The sequence below is a fragment of the Bombus terrestris genome, chromosome 10 (genome assembly GCF_910591885.1).
Source record: "Bombus terrestris chromosome 10, iyBomTerr1.2, whole genome shotgun sequence".
NCBI lineage: Eukaryota > Metazoa > Arthropoda > Insecta > Hymenoptera > Apidae > Bombus > Bombus terrestris.
The window spans coordinates 17029545-17056465 of NC_063278.1; the positions used below are offsets into that span (position 1 = coordinate 17029545).

The 26921-nt window shown below is 35.6% G+C and overlaps 2 long non-coding RNA genes across 5 annotated transcripts in view; one reads left to right on the top strand and one right to left on the bottom strand.

Moving 5' to 3' along the window:
- Positions 1 to 664: 664 nt before the first annotated feature.
- LOC125385871 lies at positions 665 to 10043 on the bottom strand. Of its 4 annotated transcripts, XR_007225584.1 has the most exons (10): positions 9848 to 10043; positions 9040 to 9224; positions 8766 to 8921; positions 8303 to 8616; positions 8010 to 8190; positions 7628 to 7675; positions 7253 to 7564; positions 6555 to 6686; positions 4110 to 6056; positions 665 to 4024 (listed from the first exon to the last, which is right to left on the bottom strand). It is a non-coding gene; the product is annotated as an uncharacterized LOC125385871 (long non-coding RNA). The 4 variants fall into 4 exon arrangements; XR_007225583.1 differs by having other exon boundaries at positions 7628 to 8190; positions 8402 to 8616; XR_007225585.1 differs by having other exon boundaries at positions 7480 to 7564; positions 7628 to 8190.
- Positions 10044 to 10168: 125 nt separating this feature from the next.
- Positions 10169 to 26921, top strand: part of LOC105666189 — a 45671-nt gene continuing 28918 nt past the window's right edge. The window contains exon 1 of the long non-coding RNA XR_001099082.2: positions 10169 to 10489. This is a non-coding gene — a long non-coding RNA (uncharacterized LOC105666189). The remainder of the gene's footprint in view (positions 10490 to 26921) is intronic.

A 26921-nucleotide genomic window follows, 5' to 3' on the forward strand; every position in this document is an offset into this window, starting at 1 on the left:
ATGTATACGGTTTGTTCTTCATACGCTGTCATTACAGAGAATAGAAAGTTCAGAAACGGATCAATAGATCTAGTATGACGTTTCTCTTCTTCTATGTCAGTCTTAAACAGAAGACGACGTACAAGAGTGTAGCAAACCCGTTTTAGTTGCAAGTAAAGCCTGACTAACATTGAGTTTCAAGACAGCAGCCATGTATGAGAATCTCTTACAAACAAAGATACAGCATCTGGAAAGTAAAAGAATGAGTTATACGAACGATCGAAATAACAAGTTCAGTTCTCGATGATTGAGTGTACACGATGGATAAAATGGAATAAGAAACAAATCTAACTTTTTCAAGAAGTATTTTTCTATTAACTGTGCTGTGTGTTCTGGCTTATTTTCGACCGGATCATATTTGTCTACCGTTGGAAAAATTCCTAAATTTGCTATATAAATTTTAATTACATCAGTATTTCTGATTTCTCCTTTTAATGATTCTCTTGAAGTATTAAAAGGACTCTTTTCTCGGGACATAAAAGGTTCAAGAACTGCGATATGGTTAATAATGCATCTAAATTTGAAAAGAAAGAAACAAATTAAATATAGTTTTTAAAATGACATACCTAATCATATTTACAATGGGATTCCATGTTTCAATAAGACTCGATAATGCTAGAAATTGTGACAACCTAACAGACCTTCGAGAGAGTTAAGTTACAATGAACAGCAGAGCAACGAATAAGACGAAGCAACAAATAAATTTAAGTTACAAGTTATTTAAGTTACAGTAACTACTTACGCTATGATAAATAACGTACAACGATAAACTTGAAGATGTACTTATAAAAGTAAGCAAGAAGAACAAATAGAATGGTACAGTAAACAGATACAAGTTACAATTAATAACAGTAAATAATAATAGCAGCCATGTATGCTACGATAAACTTAAAAACCTACTTATAAATTTGTGCAAAGAGAATAAATAGGATGGAACAGCAAACAAATTGAAGTTACAGTTAATAACAGTACTAATAATAGCACTAACAACCTCTTTGGTGCGTTCATAAGCACGTTTGTTAAATAGCATGTAACGATAAACTTAAGCGCGTGTAGACCTTACAAAAGTGTGTAAAAAGAACAAAACGATTATCTACCAGGCATCGAAAACCACCCCAAGTCAAATAGGGTAAATTATATGCTTAGCAATTATCTGCTCGATCACTGTATTGGGTGGTCGTAGGAAGATGGGTGCGAACAGTAGAGATTGGCGTTGCGAGACGAGGAGAAGACGAGGAAAGATAGGGAGAGAAAGAAAGAGAGAGAAAGAGATGATAGAATGCCGAAGCGAGTAGCGGGAGGCATGAGACGGGCGTACGCACAATGCCGGTGTCTGGCAACCGTTAAATTCAAATCAGTTGAGATATAATGGGCCTAGTGGTATGCTCTAACTAGGATGAATGCTCGACGCAAGAGATGCAGCGAACTGAGGGAAGAAGAGAGGTTGAGGAAGAGGAGGCAGCGAAACGAGAAGCAGAACGAGAGGCAAGACTAGGTAGGGTCCGAGCTTGGTATCGCATAGGTCTAGTGAAGGGAAGAGAAAACGGCTGTGGGGATGGAGAATCGACCGCGAGGGGATTTATAAACGTGTGGGCGAGAATAGTCACGACACGAGGAGTCGCTCTCAGCAAGGGATACCGGTATGCCGCACACGCGGCATAGTTACCGCTCCGACCATGCCCGGATTAATTCCTCCGGTACCGCATCATCGGGTTTCCACGGTGCGTCATATCGGATTCTACTGCACGGGTGCGAACCATGAACTTCGCTATTTGCTTCAGCTCACCCACGATGCTCCTATATTCTCTACGATCGTTGTCGACTCGCGAATAATTTATTTTTTTATTTCGTACTTATTTTGTACTAAGCTCGTGGCCTATCTATTACAGGCAGGTTGTTGATCTCCTTTTTTTAATTTCTTGTAACATACCATATTATATTTTTACATCGATCTCCTAATCGTTGTAAAGTATTGCTACTATTATTGTTTATGTAACGTTTCTTTCTTATATCCACCCTACTGTTTGTATTACATCGGTATATATATACACGTGTGTGATTATATTTTGCATCTATATTTCTATATAAAAGTATATTTTTTGAAAGCGTATTCTATTAGTCCTCTAGGGATAGTCGTCTATGTATAGTCTAAATGCTAGAAGCCTTGGCTGTTTTCATGTAATTGAAGACCAACTAGGGAATACCAAATTTTGATTTGTTAGATATCGATTTCCAGAATTTGTTCTAATTTTTAAGACGTCCGCAAATGTCCAGGGATTTTCTCTAGAGATCTGGGTTTCCCATGCTCATTTGCTGTCCAAACGATCAAACTCCACCGATCATTCATGTTATCACGCTACGTGTGCGTTGCGTGCGATGATCTGGTATACGTGGCTTCTCTACTAATATGGTTAATATACTGAATAGCAATGCATTTGTTCTTCTAGGAACGATCGGAATGCAGACGTAGTGCTATTCAGTTACAGTGTATAATTCACAGAAGCTTTCAATTTAGGATATCGTACATAATCTAAAAAAGCAGTCAAAAGTGTCCGGGTCTCAGGCGGAAAGATTCAGGTTTTTGATGCTCTTTATCCTAGACTAATGGTTTCATAAATGCCAATCTTACTTACACCCACCTCACCAATTTCCATTATTTGTTAATACCTCGTGGAAATAAACTTTCTGAACAGCACTGTTCTCTACATAAGACCGCCGCTCGGCCTTAGTTTTTGGAATATTCGCAAGAAACTGTCGGTACCACTACAGCGAGATCTGCTTATAGCTGTGCGTCCGTGCTAGCGTATACCTCGATACTGTTTAAATTGTCTTACTGTCTAACGTCTAACCAGTGTCACCAGATTGAGGAAATTAAAGAAAAAAAATTCTGCAGTAGTAGAGGATATAGTATAGTTAGTGGACCACTGAAATCGGGTCTCATACTGTAGACAAGTGTAGGGAGAGGGACAATGTTGTCGATGCGACGCACAGGAGTAAGAAGAAATTCATGTCACGTCTCACACAAGCCACGTAGCTGTAAAGTGTCAGAAGGGGTAATGTAACATCGTGCTATCCTCGAATTAAGGGAATCGTCTGAGAACCCTAAGCCTAGCTCAAACTTAATTCTTATCTTTTGTTTGAGTTTGTATAGACGAAGATTGAACGAGGCGGCAAACGTGTCGGCCATGCTTGTGGTTGTCACTCATTGTCACAGATACACACATTAGTAGCGTATCTTCTTTTAAATGTGGGATAGATGATATTTTACGTATTGTTATATATATTTTGTCAGAATTCAGTGCAGCGTCAATTGCTTTTTGCAACATTTCGAAAACTAAGGCCGAGCAGCGGTTGTGTGTACAGGAAAAAGTTGTTCAAAACGTTAATTTCTACAACTATTCTATTCAAATTCTATTCAAATTCTATAAATATTCTCTTCCAAGATCATCGAAATCGGTGAGATAGTTGAGATATCGACAATTAGGTGTCTTTAAACTTTCACGACTGGATGGCATACAGTTGGAGACTAAGTAGAAATAGATTATCGACGTGGCTAAGTGAAATACGACTTGTTTACACAAAAATATTAATTTCTCTAAAGAAACTTTCAGCCATCGGACGCGTAATAGATTTATGTATATGTATAATAAGTAGTTTCTACGGTAAATAAATAGTTTATGACAAATAGTATAATAGCGGTAAGAAGTCGAACGCTGATGTAAGGTGTATTTCATTGAGTTGGTCATTTCCTTTTTGATAACCAGTTGGGTGGCTGAGCATGTTCTTCAACAGCATATTACTGTCACACGTTACGCTTAAGTTCTAGGTTGTATTGGCCTTGTTTTCTTTGTTAATTATATCTCGTGTATCGCTTATTATTTTCTGGATAAACCGCTATTGCATGTATTATTTACTGAATAAACCGCTATTGCATGTATTACTTGCTGAATAAACCGCTCGCAATTTCAATTATTTGCCAAATAATCTGTAACAAAAATAAAGCTAAAGTATATAACACTAGTACTAATCCGATTAAACTTCATTAACACCTACTTCCACCATCTACTTACTTATCTTTATCCCCGGCTGTATTTGTGATTCTACAGGTGGACCGGGGAAGACTGAAGAAGTGAATTGGAATTTTCAGAAGAAAATACGATGTACTAAAAACGCGACGAAAAGCCGAAAAGTCACAAATATGTCAACTGAAGAATAGTTCAATGTGATGAAACGCGGAGGTGAATGATCAACGTGCAAGCTTTAAATTACGTTCCTTCCTTGTTCCTTGTGATACGTTAACTTACTTCATTCAGTAATTTCAATAGGCTTTAATGCGTTTATAACGCAAAACCTGCACACGAGTGGATGAGGATAAGACGTAGACGATGGTCACGTACCCCATTAAACGTATAACCGCCGTAGACAATTAATTACCGTTAATACAGTAATTGTGAGGTATAATTTGATACGATACTCGAGCGATATGCGAAAGCGTTTTACGTATCTCAGGATATTTAATACTATAATTAGAATGTTGCCTTCCTGTTCCGCATTACAGCGAAAACGGATACCCAATCCAACCCTTCGTTGACAAGAATGAAACAACTTCATGGAATCGACATTCCGATCGTGTAACTCGCATTTGTAATACAAATCGAATGTTTCGCGATCAGAAAGCCGTTAACTATTAATCTTGTTATAACGTAATTCCCCAGCGTTGCGTTATCTCGTTCGCTTCCTTTTTAACTCGTTGAAATGAACGGCGTCGAATTCATCGAAAACTCCATTCCTTTATATCGCAATCGCACAAAATTGTATCATACAGCAACCGATTATTTGGTAAATTGACATTTTATGAGAAATTTGAACCCTTAAATGCATGACTCTTCTCAAATATAAAATACAGAAAATTGTCAATATTGCAAAGTCATACAAAAAATAATTTTTAACATGTATTTTATGTTTGGTATTCTTATACATTTGAGAGAAGAAACTAACATACGGTGAATACACGATCAAATTAAATATTCCCAAAATTTGTTGTAGCTTACAAATACATATGGAAACAATTTCTCCCTAAGAGTAACGTTTAACATTAGAATTATCGGTCTGTAATATGCACTACGTGTTTTACATATATATAAATTAGTATAATTTGAATGATATTAATTAAACTAAATAGACCGATATAATTCTGATCCTATGTAAACAAAAACTAATATCAAACTTAGCTAAAATACCTACATCAGAAAATGTACAAAAAGAAAATATGAAATCCATCATTTTGACGAGTTTGTTAGCTCTATTGTTAATTACACGCTAGATATTTTTCTTCGCATCTTCTACTAAGATCTGCTGCAATTAATTCCAATACTTGTGCAATTTTACTATAACTGTTATCCTTTCCTTTATGATAAAGCGCAAGTTTCCTTGCATCAAGACAAGTAGATACTTTTTAAATTTCTTGTTGTATTATGAACATATTAATAGTATAAAAATAGTAATAAATACATTGGAAAACACCATGCAATAAGTATTACACATTACCTATATAAGAAAGGCCATTTAAATATGCCAAATAAAGACAGTATGCATTTAAGGGTTAAGAGACTGCACCATGTCCAGTACATTTACATTCGCATCGGGATACGATCAAGTTATATTAACATTTACGAAATACCAGATACATATGGAATACCTGTCGTTCCGCGATAGCCGTATTAATCTGTGGCTGGCAACCACACGCTCGCGTTCCATGGGATTCTGTGTTATGCATTGAAATCCATTATCCCAACTGACAAATCAATAGAGGCGCGTTATCTAGCGTTACTTCTCAATACTATTTCAACCGGCATGGCAAGCACGATCAAGTAACTCCAATAATTAAGTGATGATGAAATGGAAACGTGAATGGTATAAATACCAGTGTACCGCTGTCGATGATGATATTCGATTATTGGATACGATGTAACGTTAAGGTGTGTCCCCACTGTGTCGAATTCCATGGATTTCAACATCTGAAGAATGTTCAAACAGAGGGTCATAAACATAAATTGTCATAAAAAGAAAGAGGATGCGGGCGGGCAACTAGCGTTCCATAAATCACTATTAAGCATGATTTCGCGTATACTTCTCGCGTATCGTATGCGTATATCGATTTTGTAAACAAGAATGCTTAATTGCCAATTAAACTGTATTTTGATAGCGATAACAGTATTAAATCTTTCTGTCGTGACAATTATCGTGCCAATTAGGAAATTCTAACGTTGAATATTTCTTATAATTTGTGAAAACGTAAATATTTTTTAAAGGTGGATTAATAATGATAAATGCCCTAAACAAGAAGTTGTAAACCGCTGTTTCAATACAAAATTCTATGAGTTACGATTCCTTAGCAATTAAGATTTAACTAACATTTTAGTGGTTACATGTATTCTTGAATAATACTATTTTGTGAAGCATATTTCTTTTTACGGTCCTTAAAGGTATAGCGATGATTCAAAAACTTTATTTACCTTTGTCTCTAATTTATGAAGATCAATTCTCAAAATGGAAAAGGAAACATCGTGTCTTCTTGTTTTAAGACGTGGAAGTAATGGTTGCGATTTAGAAAAAGGAAATCAAACTTCTAATTCCGATCTGGAACCCTAAAATAAATTAAACCTTTAAGTTATTTACTCGCAATTTATTTTTGCACATATGTACAGAATGCACATAGTATGCAAAAACAAATAAACGTAAACGCGCAAAACAAATCTGTAATTAAATTCTATTTTTGAAATAGAGTTCATATAAATATAAACTTGCGTAGATAATGTATTTATAAGAAATCTAAAGAGAAATTATCGAAACTATCATTATCAAAATATAGATAATTTCGGTGATGCTTTAGAATTTGATCGGTATCTCCGATTTTTTTTTTTTTTTAGAAATTACTATATATTGCATAGGACTATTTAAAAAGGTAAAGATAAAAAAGTATCGAAAACAATTCTAAGAATTTTTTATGTAGAAGCTTAAAAAAGAAGATACCGGTGAAATCGTGAAGCATTACCATAATTTCATTAATTAATACACGTAGAAGGAATTGCAGCATGAAAGAGATTCTATCTATCGCTTCGTAACTTTTCTGAATATAAATTGCTTCGAAATGCTCATCGAACGCTTCCTTAATAGATTCCGCGCGTTCTAATTTATAATTTGATCTACCCACCAACGCAATCGTGTTGTTGGCCGCGAGCTATTTTATCGGGTATCTGGTGTCGTTTTCAAGTCGCAATGCCATAATGTTAAAAACGTGTTGAAACTAGCCGCGAAAGGTAGGTTGTCTGACATAATAACTAACATAATTGCACACAAATGGCATTAATACTGACGACTGTCGATACACAAATCATTGGACGTTGCCTGGCGGGTATGCGCGTGCAACAGTGTACGTACAGTGTGGTGATCGTAAAGGTCGGGACACGGGGTGAGTTATCAATGAAATACTAGTTCTCCTTGAATCGTTCGTCGGCCGTTGGGCCTGAAAATGTAAAACGATTACCGTTAAGTTACCTCGGGACATCGAGTGGGAGTGAAAACTTACCGATGTTCACGTGCATTACGCGAGTCTTGAGCTGTTATTTCGTAAAACCTGTAATACGGTGATAACAGTGGTGCGAATGTTATATGGCTAAAGGGAAACAGCCAGTACACCTCGGCTTTGCTACTGTGTCCAATACGATACAAGTGCATTCAAATCTTTTCCCTTCTTGGAAACATTACTGAAGTTTTATTTAGAAATTTTATTTAGAAATGTGTGTAAACTTTTATTCGATTATACAGGCTGATCTAAGTAAGTCTTGCAATTCGGTATTATATATTTTGCAAGTGTAACGATGCAGGTACATATCTATTACTTTCATCGATATTTTAGGGATAAAAATATTTAATTGAAAAATGTCGTGGACTATTCACGAACATGTTACCTGAATATGTTCCCACGCGGGCATGAGAAGATGATTCGATTTTTGCAGAAAGAAATATAGGTATATTTTCATTAAACAAAACGAAACATTTCTACCACTGATCGCTCTAAATCGATTTAGACTATCTTTCCCTCGAATTTTAAACGTCGATTCATGAATCTGACATTTCTTGAAATAAATACTGAAATAATGCTTGAAATAAATAAATGAAAAAGATTTCTCGCTATGAGGTTATGTATTCGTAAATTATTTATACAGCAGATAATCTCAAAGTATATTCTATTTCACTTTACCTTGGACAAGAATATTCTTCTCGTTTCAATCCACATTTCTATTCAATCTTATATTCAAAATATTAATTATTTAAAAGAATTCTATTAATAAATGCTTACTTAAAAAAAAAAACAGATTTCTACGGACCATCAGTTCTCAAATACGCTCTTAAAGCATATCAGTACAGGAAAAAACAGCCCATAATATAGTCTGCTAGTGTCCGTACATGTAGATATATTATTAGCCGCAAAAAAAATTCTCCGGCAAGCCGTCTACATTTTTCTTCGAAGTTTATTCCTTAAACCTCCAATTTAGATATCCTCCCATCTCGAGCCTAAAGTAACACAATGATCGTCGTTAAGCGAACCAGTATCATCGGTCACGATGAAAAGCGTGTGACGGTTCCACCACTTTAGATAGATCTTACACTGTTATTTCAAGAACGCTGTAATACTTTGATGACTGTGATACGAAGCTACGTACCTAAAGGGAAAACGGATACACTCGTCCATTTTCCTATTGCCATTCGAACACGTTCATAACACAGCTGTTACGACAATCTCGATCGTAACAGAATATTTCCGCTATTTACGCGCTATTCAATTTCTTCGCCGAGATTGTTTATAAAATCATACTTTACTGGAGAAAGCAATCGATTTAATCTATTGCTATCGTAATTCATTGATATTCCATGTGAAATAATATAACTTATATAAGTAATAAATAATATAAAAAATAAGTAATAAAATCACTGTACCTGTCAATCTAACCCTTAACGCTCTAAATGTACCTCTCAAGCATCACCGATGTGCGGCGCTCTACTCCAAGTGTACCTCTGAAGAATCACCGATGTGCGGCGCTTTACTCCAAATGTATTTTTGGGTCGTTATCGATAATTGTTTACAAATAAAAAATAATAATCCTCAGTGAGTACTGTGAGATCTGTAAACGCAAACCCAGTTTGCATCCCAATGAATGTTTTACAAAATTCCACACATTACTCAATTATAACTAACATAAATATTGTAATCAAAATTATATTACTTCTGAGATGAATAAAGATTGTTTTGAATAACTTTAATATTATTATTTACACGTCATTGTAGCATTTAAAATCTGACACTTAAAAACTTGTAAGTCGAAGTATGATGAGAATAAGTTAGAGTTACCGGTCATTCACAATTAAAAGTCGAAGCGTTTAAGGTTATAATTTACAGTACATGCATGTTTTCAAATGTTTCGAAATATATTTTAGAATATCTTTTGTCTCGATTATGCGTTTTATGCCATGTATATTTCGGCGCAACAGAAGAAACTGCGAAACAATAAACACGTTTGGGCGTGACTAATACTTTTAAGATGTTTGGCAAGTAATTATGATCGATTCAACAGTGAACAAAAATGGCGTATTATTTGGAAGTGGATAATACATCAGTAACAATTTGTAAATTAATACTTAGTTTAAATTAATAACGTTTTGAGAAAACTCTTAGAAAATTAGTAATCTTCGAGTGTGTGATATTTTTCGAAACAACGAAATACAATAGGAAACACAATATATTTACCATCATTATTATTATCAGAAGGGTCTGCCGAATCACTGTCCGCAATAATAACACACTTCACACTACTATCATCAATATTAAATTTTCTTTTCACTGACACAATAGGTATAAGGGTTGTTTAATAGTTTTAGGCAATTATAACACGTGTGCACGTAACGAAGAATAACACGCAACTAAAGGAAATATCGAGAACTGAACGACGAGCTACGCTCGTCTTGTTTACGTTTAGTTCGAACGACGTACGTAATACGAGTCGGGCTCGTGTTTATTGTTCTTCGCCCAAATTTCTTACCGCGAGTTTCAGTCGTTATAGGACAAGCGGTTAGTAGATAGTGAATTGTCGTACATCGTTGACGACTAACGTCAAATCGAATACGTAAAATCGTTTATTATATTAATCCTTTGCTGTGTTTACAATTAAGTTTTTTTATTTATGTGCTATCGAATTTCTTCAGTGAGATCGTTTATGAAATCATATTTTGCTCGAACAGGCCGATTTAATTTTCTGTTTTCGTGTAGTGCATTCATTTTTCGCATGCAAGATCACTGTACTGTGTCAATGTGAAACTTATACTACATATGCTGCATTTACACTGACGTTCCTTTATTGGAAGACTGCTTCGTTTTCGAGCGGATTTATACGTAAGTATGTTATTTTTTGTATCTCATACAAATTATCTGAACAACGGATTAATTATTTAAAAATTGTCATTTGATATTGTACTTGAATCGTGCAGAATATTTCAATTTTCAAGTTGAAGGATAAAATCTTTCTATCTCCGTTCTAAATTCCCTAATTTCGCACGCGATTTAAATTGAGTATTTTAAATAAAGATCTTTTTAAAATATTTCATGACTATTTTAAATATCTGTAGCTTAAGTTTTCAATAATACTACATTATCATGAGTTTCAAGATTGATTCTAATATAATTTGTAAAACGAGTGGTGACAGACAACTGCTAAGAAAAAATTTAGAAATAATGTAATTACTAACTAAGCATTTGTGACAATGACCATACCCAAATCCACGCCATTCTACTAACAGCGAACCGTTAGGTTTTTACTTGGCCTTTGTACATGGCCCACCATTACACGTTCCCCATTACGTAGAACAATCCCTTTGCCCCTTACACTTACAAACGCAAAATATAAAAACTGCAAGCATTCGACCACGAGACTAGTTTTAGTCTTTAGTCTTGAGTTTTGAGTCTTGTGTACAACAACTATTTTAACTTCGCTACTTCATTGTAATATTATACTTAATCATTTTCGTGAATAAAATCCTACAAAATTATAAAAGCACGGTCAAGTTAAGTTATTGCTCAGCTACTCCTCATTTATCATTAATTTTACGTGACACATTACACGTTAATGGGTTCATAACACATGCTCGACGTCGATAAGTACAATAGAAAGAAAAATACTATAAAAAGAAAAAAGTTTTGCTACAACTCGATCGCCCATGCAACGTATGTGCAAGATCTGGAAACAGACGACATCGATCATGTCTGATCAAACAATAATAATTCACCTCTGACCCCCCTACGATCCTCCAACTTTTATATTTCAACTTTGCTCTAATCTGAATTTAGGGAAGATATACAATACAAAATTGGAACAAGAAACGATGCATCCAATTTTTTTCTTCCTCTTTTATAGACGTTCCTTTATCAAATCTTCCTAATTGTATACTTATAATCTCTTACATTTATCTTATGGTAGTCCTTTAAAATAACTTGCGGATCTCGATATTGTGGTATCGTGGACAAATGGCCTAAGAAATATCGAATGAACCATAAACAGTGTTGCCAGAAAGCCTAAAGTCGATCCTTCAGTCGAATAGTTACGCGAAAAAGAGGCCTACGTGACCATGGCCACGGACGGTTGCGGAACACGTACGTGGTGGGGTTATGAGAAAGGACAGAGGGACGCTTAACCCTTAGAGTGCTATGGACGCATATATGCGTCTGTGTGGACTAAGGACACATATATGCGTTTTCTGCAAGTGTCCGGCATGGACTAAGGACGCATATATGCGTTTGTCAATTTTTCCGAACACCTACGCAGAAGTAATGCTATTACGTTTGTGTGAGATAAATATAAATGCATTGCTTAGTAACGGCAGTAAACAAATGCCAAAAATGCCTCGTTATAACAGTTGTCTACCTGTTTCGCGGACAGTCGCACCTAATTATCAGGAAGAAAATGTGTTGTTTGTGTGAAAAATAAAAGAATGCAGAAAATGCAACACAGTCAATAGTTAGTTGAGAAGTAAGAGAATGTTGTCAGCGTTGTCGAGGAGGGTGGTCCATGTGAAAGAGAGCGTTGGAACCGTAGTGAGTAGAGTTGTAAATGAACTATTTAATTGTCTTAGTTACAGCACATTACTGTATTTAGTTCACGTTAAATAACCATCGTTTCCTATTTAATTCATTCTAAATAAATATTAAAAAATCCTATAATACTTTTATCAATAATCACTAGACTAAAGGCTAACGTTGTATCAAAGCAATTATTCAATTACTAGATGCAAGTAAATCTAAAGGATGTTTTGAGCCTTTCGGGTAAACCTGAGTGACAACTTTTGATAAATTGATTCGTGCGGTTTTTCATCCTATGTTGATGCGTTTTGAAGCATCTTCCAACTTCTGAGTATCTTCCACTGTTGGGATTTTTAAACCCTTTGAGTGCTGAATACTCACGGCCTATGCCGTCCGTACGGACGGCGCGCGTCTAGCGCTGACGATGGACGGAATACTTTTTCGTTAGACTGAACTCTGTTGATTGACTATTCAAAGCGCAAATCGTAATAAGTTATAGTAATTCTTTTACACGAGATTAAATGATTCAAGAGCGTTATTTTTTAGTTATTTTTAATTATTTATTATAAACATTGAAATTTACAGTTAACTAGAATTTGGGTAATAAACTAGAAAACGATAAACTAGAAAACTAAATTTAGTAAATATAATGCAGGTTAATAATTTAGTTGTGTGTGAAAAATTCAGTGCTTGAGAAAACTAAAAAAACCAGATGTAGAGTTTTCTTACAAGTGGTGATCACTTCGACAATAACGAGCCACTATTGGCATTTGTTTACTGCCGTAAGGAATGCATTTATATTTATTTCACACAAACGTAATAGTATTACTTCTGCGTAGGTGTTCGGAAAAATTGAAAAACCCATACATGCCTCCTTAGTCCATGCCGGGCACTTACAGAACACGCATATATATGTCCTTAGTCCACACCGATAGCTTTCGCCAGACACCTATATGCGCCCACAGCACTCAAAGGGTTAATATCTTCCTTACGTCATAGTTTCTTACATAGACGATTTGACGTGGTTCTTAGAATTACTAGCTTAGAATAACCTGCAGATTTTCTATCTCCTTCACATATACATATTATATATTCTTTGTGACAACGATTTTTCCACAAATTGCTCAAACTTGAGATACTTTCTAACGCAAAAGGAATACAACTGGATCGAAATGACACAGCGAATTTAATTTCCTTCGAAACATGAAAATTTTAGTTTCTAATACGTTGCTATCGGAAAACAGCAGGTGACCATTCGATCGTGATCTAATACGAGATAGCTGAGACACAAATCCATAGTTTACGACGCTTCGTTGGTTAAAGTCGACACAATGGCGTCCGTAAAGCCACGCGGTAACGAGAGATGGTAGCGGAAGAGCGTAACTTTGCGTTAGGAACGCTGCACCAGGAGGACGATCGAGGAAACGAATAGGAGCTAAGTGAAACGTATTCGACATGAATCTCTTTACCGTTACGCTTGGTCGTTGGTCGAACCCACGCATCAACGATCGTTATTGTAAGCCGAGGACATATAACGTAATTACGGACAGTGTCGCCAGCAGATTGCAGGCGGAGTGTCAAACGACGAATTCATCGCATGTGCAATGTGCAAATTCCGTGTCACCGTTGTATTCGCCCACGTAGTACGAATATCACGTGTAGTAACAGCGAGACTATACGTTCCGCTTTCGCATCAGATACGAAAAATTCGAGAATTATGAGTAGAATCATGAACGTAGATTTTTATGCGAACTTAGTCTTGCGTGAAGGTAATTCAAGAAATAGAATTCCAGCAGAAATTTGTTTCGTCTCTTAAATATTATAACGATCAGTATACTTTAGGTGGTTTGTATACTTTTGCAGATTGCATACGCTTTCCGTGCATTTTCGCGCTTTTAAATTTCGTACGAATGCGCGACAATTTGCAGTCTAGTCACGAGGAAAAGAGCGAATAAGTGGAAACTATGCCATTTATGTAACGCGGTGGCCATGACAATTATTAACCGCGCAATGATTCGTGCTTTATCATGTATTTTTATTAAATTAATTGTTAAAGTTTTCTTGTAACGAGAAACTGATATAATTGTGGAATTACAAGTCAGTAAAGGCAGATCAAGCCTTTCGCTTAGATTTTAATCCTCGCGATCATAAAACCGACGTAAATTGTCTTTGATGAAGATTAAATGACACGCGAAAGATAAAGATAAGATATGAATTATGAAATTCTTGAAAGAATTTGAAATTATTCCCTGTGATTGACAATTGAGTGACGAGTTAACTGGTATTTTCCATTTAGCAAGTTAACTTCGCGAGGAAATACTGTCATAGACTTTCGTATTACGTTAAAACGTTTACATCAGGCGATTACGATTGAAATGACCAGGTCGGTCAACCAGAAATAGCAGCTACGACCGACTGCAGCAATTGAAGATTTCGTTGCTTCGTAAAACAGTGCTTCGTAAAATCCCGTTTACGTTAGGGAAACTATAGTCGAAAATGACCAGGTCGTTCAACAAGAAATAGAAGAATCGGGTGTCGCTGCTTGACCGACTAGAAGTCACTTCATCTTGTTTAACACTGTGTCCACACGGTTGAGTTTCATCAACTTAGGATCGGACAATCATTCGATCAAAAGCTTCGAAAGAATGATAGCGCTGATCACGCGATGATAAAACAACGAGAGTTTTCATTCGGATAAGACCGAGCAAGAAAACGTACGATATAGATAAAGAAAGAAACACAATTGCTCGTGCAATATAATTAACGATACGATTCATTTACGAGCAACGTTTTTACTCGTTCGAGCAGAAATCACTAACTCGCAAATTGATTATTTCGTGCGGAAGATTTACTCGTCAGAGATGATCATCCAAATCGTCATCCAAACACATTCAACATCGTTCAAAGTAAAATCAGTTCGAATGAATCATATACGCGACATAAATAACATCTTCAAGTGCTTTGTAAAATTTAAAGCTTTTACTTGTTTAGGCAGGTGTGGAGGTAAAGTACATTCTCCTTTGAACTTTTAATCGCGCGTTTAACATTCCTGGAATATTTTCCCAATATACCATTACATGGAACTGCTACACGAGGGCTTAGCATGGATTACAGGGTTGGCTGAGAAAGAAACGTCGGACGTATTGAGGAAAAACGTTATACATGCTCCGTTAAACCCTGCGTTTCCTTCGCAGATAAGAATCCGCGGTAAACAAGCTTTCTGGGAACACGAGTACCTACGTGTACAAGACCTTTACGGCCGGGCACAGGATTAATGAGCTGTGTAAAAGCAGCTTTCTAAAGAATATCTGCAACACGTCGATCTGCCATCTAGTAAAAGTATAAATTACGATTATCGTTAAAAAAGATAAACGAATATATCAGCTTCTAAAGAATTTCACATTCCATGCTAAATTTTTGAAAAATAAGTAAACCTTTGAACTTGGACTATATCGGTTGTAAAAAATCAGAAAAAGAAGGAACACATCGATAAAGTATGTACTTCTAAGAATACTTTAGCGTAACGAACATTCTACAAGCTTTATATTTTCTGATTAATTCTATTAGGCTATAAACCTCAATTACTTTAGGTTTTCTATTTTCTGTTTATTTATCTGCACTTGGATCTTAAGCAATATACTCGATGCATTTCGTTCGCATCATAAGAAATAAGCGATAAATGTCGTATAAAATATCGAACACCATTTGAACAGTTTGATACGTACATGTAAAAGTAAAGTGTAGCAATATATAAGATAGAGACATGGAATAAAGTAATTTAAACTCTGTATCTCCGTTAATAATGTGTATAACGTCTAATAAAAAATACGAAATTATCAGAATAGTAAAAATGTTATGTATAAGAAACAAACTGTTTTTCATGTACGTATTTGCTGCCAGGCGAATATCATTAATAGCAGCAAACGGTCAATCTTATAAACAACATTCTTAGGAATAAAAACAATAATATATTTTGTTAAATAAATAGTCTATCTTTGGAGATTGCTTGCCACTGATATTCCCAAGAGTTAACGTTCTAGACATTGGTATCGATATTATCTCATAAACACAAAACAGTGATATATTTTATTAGATAAATTTCAAAGTTTACTTGACATTCGCATCTGAATCCGATATAGTTGTCGACGACATCAAACCATTCTTTGTAAAATAATAACTCGGTCGCCAACGAAAAAATATATTTGATAAAGTTGTAAGCTGTCCAAAGCAAAGAACCCGGTAAAAGGAAAATGCAGAAGACAAAGAGAAAATGTAAGACCGATTTGCATTCATTGATCGAGCAGAGGAACACCGATTAAGTTTCGATGGAGCGTAATAGTGGTAGATCGGCTTTTTACTCGATCGATGCTCGTAAAAGGCCTTTTAAACTCTGTGTCTTTCAATCTATCCTATCATCCTTCTCTTATTCGTCGGTTTAGCTCTGTTCTTCTTTTGAGAGGGAAGATAATACAGAAAAACGCGGTACGAATACTCGATCCATTTCCTGGCGGTCGTTGGTTAAAGCTGCACGCGTGTTTCGCAACTTCTCCGCAAGTCGAATGTGGTTAGAATTGCTGGGAACTGCGCGAGCCCGCTAAAATTAACCAAGATGCGGGAAGATAATTAATCAGCGGTTCAGCATCGTCGAGAAGTTGAAGAAACTGCTTTCTTTACTAAAAAAAAGTTAATTGCAATATTTCTCGATTCTGGTTGAGCTTGAGCTGTGGTGTAATTAACCTCTTCACGCTTGATGTTGTACACGAGCAATGTTGCACTTCAGCAACTTGTTAACCAACCAAATAACAAATGTGTATTCTTTTTTCATAAAACTGGTCGTAATACTCAAACAAATTTTCGAACAAGAGTTTGGTTCTTAAAGTGCTTAAAATAGTCGCGAAGGGCTTTCTTCCAAAAGCTAAAGCTTCGAGTTAATTCACATTAGTGTCAATTAGGATCAATTTAGAATCAAGTTGATTAGCATGATTAAAATAAAGTAACTTTCGTGGATTAGAAAATTGTCGTCAAAACCGTGACTGGTTCTATTGTATACACTCGCCTTGAGATCTGCAGTGTCTCGCATTCGAATTGGATATGCTTCATACATTTTGGTGATGCAAGTCTGATGACCTTGACAATATATCAAAAGATCGTCGAAATCGCAAGTGACTCTCTTTTCGTGAATATTTACCGATATTTCTTTATTGCACAAAAAGGTAACGGATGCTTAGGCAGATGTGCGCGCTTGCATCGAACTCCCCATAACTGCACGGGACGTCCAGAACAAGAAGATGAAGAAAGGAAAAACGGAACAGTAGGGGCTATGTTCGGCGCGCAATTCAAAATGAATAACAACTATACGAGAATTGCCGCTTTTATCTTTCTAACATTTGCAATGGAAGCAGAGAGTTCATCTGGATCAAACGTGGCGATATTCGTGATATTCGATCGTGGCTAGTGTTTCTGTTTCCAAAGAGTTTATAAAGTTGGTATTTCGTTTAACGATACAGAAAACCCTCATTCACAATGTCATATGCTCAGGTAGCGCAACAGACGCGATTTCCCACTAGAGAACAGGCTATTGTTCTTGACTCTATGGAAGTTACAGCGATTCAGACTGGGTGAGGTTGGCAGCCCCAAATGCGAATTTTTTACTAAAACCAAACGGCGTTCGTTTGTCCACGATTTGTCCTCGTTTGTCCACGATTTTCCCGCGTTTGTCTACTCAGAACTTCCATTTGTCCAGCCTTCAAACAAAAAGAAAAATTATTGCCAAATTTAAAGAAGGCCAATGATTTTTCCTTTGAAAGATGAATAAACGAAGTTTGACGGGGCAAACGTGGACAAACGAATGTCGTTTATTTTGTAAGAATTCGCATTTGGATGTACCAATTTCATTTAAAGCATACAGTGGCAACAGGACAAATGATCGATCCGAAAAACATCAGGTTCGTGTTAAGAATTTCTCATGATCGTGTGTGTTTATATTTAAAGAGCAAAGAAAACGTAGACAAGCTTAGCGATTCGCACACGAATGTCAATATTGATCAACATGCTCTGGAGGTTGGTTCTCTAATCTCCAAGGCGAAACGTATTATTCTTCCCAACGCAACGTGTGTTTTCTAATTGCGCATGGTATTACCGAAGAAGAAGTTGACAAACATAATATTCGTCTGTCTTCCGAAATCACTGTCATTAGAGCCTACATGAATGATCTTGGCTATACTCGCATCTTAAGCTTCCAAAAACAATTGTACATCCATCCTAATAACGTTACAAATCTTCCAGAAGATTCCAGAAATATCGCAGATAAACTGAACGCAGTGAATATCTCTCAAGAATGCCAATGTTTGCGTAGTGCATACTCTTCTTCGAGGAACGCTGGAAATGTGTTGTTATCAAATAATGACACGTTTTCTCGATAGTAAATAGAGTGAGATACAATCGTGTACCTAAGATACGAGAAAGTTATTTTTCATAGCCACTTTCAGATTGCCTGAAATAGTTGAAGAATAGAAACAGGTCTAGATGTTCAACAGATAAGAAACTAGTTAGTTTTTACAAACAAAGTAATATATACCGTAATTGTAAAATGAAGTCCTGCTGAGATGTCATCAGTTACGACTATTTTTAATGCTCTATTTGCCTTTCAGGGCGTGTATAACATAAAAACAGTCATCGTACACGATTAGCACGAATAACACTCCGCTGGAACAAAAACACTCTCTCATTCCATCATACTAACTTCGACTGACTAATTTGTTTTCTGTAGCATGAACTGGAAGACCAACACTGTCTATTAGCTTTTTTGTTTAACTAAGCTAGATCTAGCTACCTCGTGTCTCGAACGAATGAAAAAGCTCCTAGGAATAAGCAGTATCGCGCACTAAGCCGAGTTTACTCTACGTTACAAAAACTTGTTCGTAAAGTACATTTTATTATCGGTTTAGTCGTCGTAGCACTTGGCATTATCATAAAGTAGTTGCTCGCTTGATACACATGAGCCGATTTTATCTGTGTAAACGTAAAATTGCAAGTTAGGAGGAAGAATATACGATAAGAATATCATTAATTTTGTCACATTTATGTCGAAAGAAATTTGTTTGATATCAATGCGTATTTGAATCCTATTTAGCCTAATTACGCTAATTAATGCGCCAACAGAGTGGATAAAATGAAAGTAAGCGAAAATGCGTATAAAACAAGGTATTTATTTGACATCAGTGAATATTTGAATTCTATTTGCTGCAATTATAACAGAGTCAATAAAGTCGAAGCAAGCGAAAGCGCGTGTAAAATATGGAGAGTTTAAAATGAGTGAGAAGAGAATAAAATTATGAACACGTATCGATGTTAAATAAATATTATCCGCTACTCTGCAAATATAAATATGTACGTATATTAAACATATATTTAAACTCACCAAGGGAAAGGATAATTTCACAAATCCTTGGAATCCTTGATCTGATCTAACGGAGCTCTAAAAGAAATATTACAGTTTGAAAGAAAATTTCAAAAGTCAATACCGTGGAGGAACTTTTTCAGACTGGAGATTGTTCATTAAACAAGGAAAGACGAACCGAGCGTTTAAAGACAAACAAAAAGTAACGACGGATACGATATCGAATTTTCTGACAGAAGAAGAACCGAGAACTCGAGCAAATGTCGGAAGGGCTTGAGAAGAAGAGTATTTGATCAATAGCAATTGACAACCGAAGTGAGTAGGAGCCCGCAGCTTATAGAATCCACTGTGTCAGTTACCATCGATGTTGAATTCCAGCAGAAATTGAGATTTATGCGAAGTACGGTAGGAATCTTCGGTAACCCTTGTTTCAAAGGTACATCTAAAATAGGATTTATCGCGGTAAATACAAATAGTTTCTGGAAGCAATTATTATCTATAAGTTGGTGAGAATCGCGGAGAAAGAGAGCGTTTGAACGCGACCGATTTACATTCTACCGCAATGTGTATCAATTTCAAGTACACGAACGAAACCTTTGCTCATGTAATTACGCATAAATATGAATATTTGTTTCAAACGGTATACGAGTGTATATATATCGAGTGTCCTTTTCGAAACGCACAAAGAACCAGCAGTGGTGCTGGTAAGGCTTACAGCAGGATCGTAGAAAATCGAAGAAGGCTATTTTTGAGTCGGAATCTTGAATTGTTAGGACGATAATACACAACATACTCGTTAGAATTTTGATTTATTGTGCGCTCAATAGCCAGCCAAATATACCTATTCACAAAAACTGCTGCTATTCGAATACGTTTCAACGTATGGAAACGATGAAGAGAATTTATAGGAGAAAAGTGTTGGTAAACGGTGTGTTGGTGACTTATCGTCGCAGCTGATTCTGTTTGAAAGCTAGTTAACACTATGACAGCCGCTGCCACGTAAACCTGATTGCATTCTGCTATCTGTTACCGGGCTTCGTCATGTTTACGCGATTTTAATTTCTTTTTTCTTTAATTTAATCGTCGCTTATGTCTCATCTTTGATCATACGAATGATTCCTTTTGATAGCGTTGATAGTATGAAGCGAAACGATTTACAAACGCAACTACCTCGCAGAGAAAAGCAGATTAAAATAAACCCTGTGAGATTGATCCGAAGAAAATTTGTATGAACACAATACGGAAGATGATCGAGCGGGATGTTCGTTTCTCTCTGATAAAACTTTCTATTTAAACGGCTCGCAATAGCAATCGTATTTCTTGCAAGCTGGTGTACACAATTTCCGCATAAAAGTGCGGAAATACAGAGACGCACTTGGAAGACAAACAAACAGGACACATAGACAAGCTTCATTAATATTTCATAAAAGCGTATGTGAAACACGCAGCCGCGGCGCGCGAGTTTGCATAACACGCATTAATATTCAAATACCAAAACTCGAAGCTCTCATCTAGCAAATTCTGGAAATCGCATCGCGTCGCATATTCGACAGGATGATGCACTGCGTTTACACCTGTCAAACCTACGACTTCAACTTAGCCCAAAGACTATATGTATGTAGGTCGAGAAACATCGAAACATCGATGATGTACGTACTCAGCAGAGAAGTGCGTGAGCATTAGGAACAGAACGCATTAATTTCCATTAGCATATGAATGAATCGAACAGCGTTACAAGGGTTACGCAAACGTAGAACAGCCAAGCGTGTTCCATTCATCGCATGCTACGCATCCTTTCATATTAAAATCACGGCAGATCGATAATTGGAATACGGGACGCATTAAATGGCCCTCACTAATTTATCGAAAAATAATTACACTGCACTCTACGTCACTGTATAATTTCCCTAGGCAATTGTACAGTTTGTGTGTTCCTTAGTTTCATCAATCTCCATATGAAATAATTCCCAGCAGGTGGAATTGTGAAAATATGTTTCGAGATATGGAATCTAAGATATTTACATAAACGTAATTTATCGAAAAATAATTACACTCTATTCTAATGCACTAATCGCTATATAATTACATACACTTGGACAGTTTGGATAGTTCTGTAGTTTCTACGTTTCTTAGTTTTATTAGTAGACTGCGAATTTTTACGCAACTTCATATTCTCGTAGATACGATTGAAAGAATAAGATCTAAGCAGAATATTGTTCTATCTGTTAGATATTACAAAGAGTACTATACTTTGGATATTTTATACGTGGGTGTACGTTGCAACTGTACAACTCTCTGTACATTGCATAAAAATCCGCAGTCTATTTGCTTAGGTAGTTCTACAGTTTGTGCGTTTCTTACTTTCATTAATTTTCGTGTGAAATAACTCTCAGTACGCGGAATTGTGAAAACATGTTTCGAGATATTAAATGTAGGATATTTACATAAATGTGAAATGTAGAAAAATAATTACACTCGATTCTACTTCACTGCACAGTTTCCCTGGCAAGTTCTATAGTTTGTGTGGTTCTCAGTTTCATTAATCTTCGAGCAAAATGAGTCTCAGTTCGTGGAATTGTGATAATATATTTCGAAATATTAAATGTAAATTATAGAAAAATAATTACACTCGATTCTACTTCACTGCACAGTTTCCTTAGGCAACAGTAGAGTTTGTATATTTCTTAGTTTGATCATTCTAAGGGCGAAATAATTCAGTTTGTGGAATCGCGAAAATTCATTTCGCAATATTAAATGTAAGATATTTGCATAAACGTAAATTATAGAAAAATAATTACACTCGATTCTACTTCACTGCACAGTTTCCCTGGCAAGTTCTATAGTTTGTGTGGTTCTCAGTTTCATTAATCTTCGAGCAAAATGAGTCTCAGTTCGTGGAATTGTGATAATATATTTCGAAATATTAAATGTAAATTATAGAAAAATAATTACACTCGATTCTACTTCACTGCACAGTTTCCTTAGGCAACAGTAGAGTTTGTATATTTCTTAGTTTGATCATTCTAAGGGCGAAATAATTCAGTTTGTGGAATCGCGAAAATTCATTTCGCAATATTAGATGTAAGATATTTACATAATTGTAAATTATAGAAAAATAATTACACTCGATTCTACTTCACTGCACAGTTTCCCTGGCAAGTTCTATAGTTTGTGTGGTTCTCAGTTTCATTAATCTTCGAGCAAAATGAGTCTCAGTACGTGGAATTGTGATAATATATTTCGAAATATTAAATGTAAGATATTTCAATAAATGTAATATACGTACGGTGGTAATCGTAATTTTGAATCCGCCACGAGTTATGTTTACAAATTACGTTATCTCAAATTTGCCGAAGACGATAACGTAAGTATGATATATTAACTGCGATTCTTTAGAATTTAAAAGGAGGGAAGTAGGACGAAAGTTGTATGTATTTCAATTCAAAGTAAACTGCAAATCCTTGAGAACTTTGCAAATTCCGCAAACTTCTACTCGTTTCTTCCTTAAACTTTGCTTGGTTTGAAGAACGCTCTTTGTCAATGCTTGTGCTATTTACGAGCCTGTTTCCATTATGGGTATTGTATCGTCAAATATATTATCGAGAATTTCAATTGTTATTTATATATAGTAAACCTATAATTTATAAGAACAATATTAACTAGTTCTAGATTTCCTACAAGATACAGCATTTCATACCGTATGCTTTTATACCTTTAATATACTCTTATGTTGTAATTAAATAGTCTTCGAAATAAACATATAGTCATCGAGTGTCGATTATAAATTTATCGCTGTCAATAAAGAAGCAACTTTCGATCAGTGTAACTAAATCGAAGTTTTTCCGCCACTGCTGCGAGGAAGAGCTAAATTATGTAGCGCGTATAGAATCGAATCTCTGGCATATTATAGTCATAAAGCATGACTCACTACAAAAACCGTTAGAACACTCTAATGGCGAATCTTGCCGCGTGACGATGAAGTTCGAAAAAATTGGAAACAGTTCCTTCTCCAGAAAACACTGCAAGTTACATTTCCAATTAATTAATCGTATATAAATAAGGCAAAGAGAAATTGCAGCTCTGAAGTGTCAAATATAGACCACGTCTACGTTTAACGATATAAAAACGTGGAATTGCGGTATGAAATGCGGCGGTAAAGGAGGAAGGAATTGCAAATACTAACTGTACTTCTAAATAAGGGAACGACTACCTCCCTCGTAACGCCTAATTGACATCGTATTAGCTTCTGACTCTATCTTTGCATAGGCAACAGCGAATAAAACCAGTGGCGAGATTTAAATACTTTAACAACCGGTTCGGCGCGCTAGTGACGAAAAAATAGTTTATTATTTCATATATGTAGTTAAACGCCAAAGTGTAGTGGTATCACCAGTCGCAACCTCAGCGGCAGCTACAGAAATGAAAACAACAAACTTATAATGAAAATTTTATGAAACAGCCAGGTAAATACGATTACAAGTATCATTTTAACAACCGGTTCGGCGAAAGTACGAAACTTTTAGGAAACGGCTCTACAGAACCGGTGCAAACCGGCTGAATCCTACCACTGAATGAATCTACAGTAGGTGCACGTAACGGAAAATTGTAATGTTACTTAAAGAAAAATAAAGTTTGGAACGTTAATATATTTTAAGTTGATTGACGTTTATTGCAATGTAACAAATATGAATTACAATTAGAATTTCTATGTAATCATTTCTAAATCGCTCCATTATTTTCCTATGCATTAATACCTTGACCTTGACAATATATACGGATTAACGACGAATTAATTAAATCGCAACAGCAGCTACTCTCATTTTATAAGATCGCCAGACTATGAATGTAAATATTTACTAAAGTGAAAACAGTAATAATGCATTTTACTATCAACAATATATATATACTCATACATATCTACTATTAAAATACTAATAATTAATGTTTGAAGCATTGCTGCGAGTTTAGAAAATTCACATATACCCTAACATATTAGGTATTTAAAAATTGAAATATCCGAAGACGCCTGTCAAACGACGAAATAATTTTTATTCGCGAGCTTTGACAATTAGAAAATACTATTTTTAAATATTGCATGTTAGCCTTGAAAAATGAATTTAGTCGCGCCACTATGTACGTATAGTGATACGAGGTCGTAAAATCGGTCAGGTATTAAAGTTTACGTGTGTGATAATTAAAATATGTAAGTCAAAACACTTTAGGAGAAACAGAGAAGTCGAACTCGAGCCTTGTTGAGGATTGTACGACGTCAGCTCACAATCGGAACTATTTTATTCTTTGAAGTAGGTTGGTGGCAAAGAATTTCCTGGCAACTCTGTTCACGGATGCGTACGGCCATGACTGCGGCTGGATCAATCGATGTCACCGTTTAACATTTTGATTTACGACCTCGCTATATCGCTTCCAGCTAAAATCTAGCTTATACACGCTGCGTTATAATAATATGTAGCTATGATACTTGTAAAGAATAAAATCATGGTAGTTCGACTTATTTTGTAATTGAAATATACCGTGTGAGAAACAAGTACATAGCGGGTTTCGCAGATTAGTCATTCGTGAAAGGGATATTCACGCATATAATTCATAGAATATTTCACTATAGCTTGACCTAATATTTGTTGGTGTAGTGTTATTTTACTATATGCAAATATTCGCATATTTTTTAACGATGGTGTATATACCATGAATTTCGTTATACGAAATTTGTAATTGCACCAACCTTCTCCCTAAGTATAATATTGTATATATATATTGACAATGCTTTTTAAAAATTTGATTAATTTATTTATAAATCCACCTGTGGGAATTATTAGCGACTACAGTTGTTTAAAATTGTATCTCATAGGCTTACACAATGTTAGAACCCACATTCATACCGGCCATTCTAGAATAATGCATGATCACTCATTAACAAAACAACCGTTTGCAGAATACTGAATCTTGTACATCACCAACAACCATGTAACACATTTTACTGGACTGTAGTAAATTTTCATTTGAAAGGAATACATAGCCGCAACATTAAAACCGACATGAAGTCTATCCCGAACGTCTCTGAAAATGTTCATGACGCGATACACTTTTTATTAAACGGATAAGCCTACTAGGTTCCATGTAACTGAATATCATCTAATCTTAGAAACATGTAACCACGAATTATGAATCGATTTTGCTGGTCGCTAATAACTTTATTATTATGTTATTTATATATTATGTTAATGGAACCACCTCAAAATAAACTCATAAATAAGCAAATGAAATATTATATTAGACTAATATGATGTTTATAATACTTTCGCTGTTTGTTCATATATATATGTACAATATCTATATAATTATACAATATCTATATCTATATATAATTATATATTACATACATATTAATATACCTATAACACGTATCAGTTGTAGTGAATATCGTTGCTTTTCTACGGTTAGATTATTTGGGAAAGGTTTGTGTCCTTCAGAAACTGTAAGAGACATTCTATTTCTTCCTTTTTATTTAGAATCGTCCTGAGCTTGCCCGGAAATATCGTGATGCTTCCTTTGGTTTTGAAATTTTCCCCGCTCAATTGGTTGGCGTTTTACAGTGATTTTAGTATTCCAGATTCTTAGATTTACGATAGTATTGACCTAACTAATAAATTTACGGGACTTTATTGGAAAATAAAATCTCCAGAGAAATGGCTATTTGTTGCCATTTTTGCGTTTATTAAGATACATGGAATTATTTAAAATTCGTAGATCGAATATAAAAGTAGAGCATGTACAATTTGTGAATCAGTGACGATATACAAAGATCCCAATACCTTATAATCGAGTTGTGTGACGATCCAAAAGACGCAGCGAATAAAAAATTTACGTTGGTTACGATACCTATAAATATACGATTATGATGATCTTCGACCCTTCGTCTCCAATAGGTCAAGCCGCATTTTCACGGCAATATTTTTTCGATGAAACCCCTCAATCGCTCTCCCCTATCTTCACCGAAGCGTTATGGTTCATTACACCGTATCCGCTTCCAGACTGGACGTACGTACTGTTAATCACTATCGATGGATTATCGACGTTTCGACGATAAGTATAAATGTAGTGTTAATATTTATGGGCCGCGTCGAATCTATCAGATGAAGCGCAACCACGTAGATCTGACGTTATTTTGTTAAATCCCAAATATTCCATCAGATATACAATTAAAGTGTGATCACTATAATTAGCCACCATTAAGTAGGAACACTAACGTCGGTGCTTTTTTTGCAAATATCATTGCAAGTGCTATTACATCGTATCGTGTGATTGGCGAGGTAATACGTTGGAAAGAGGCTGTAC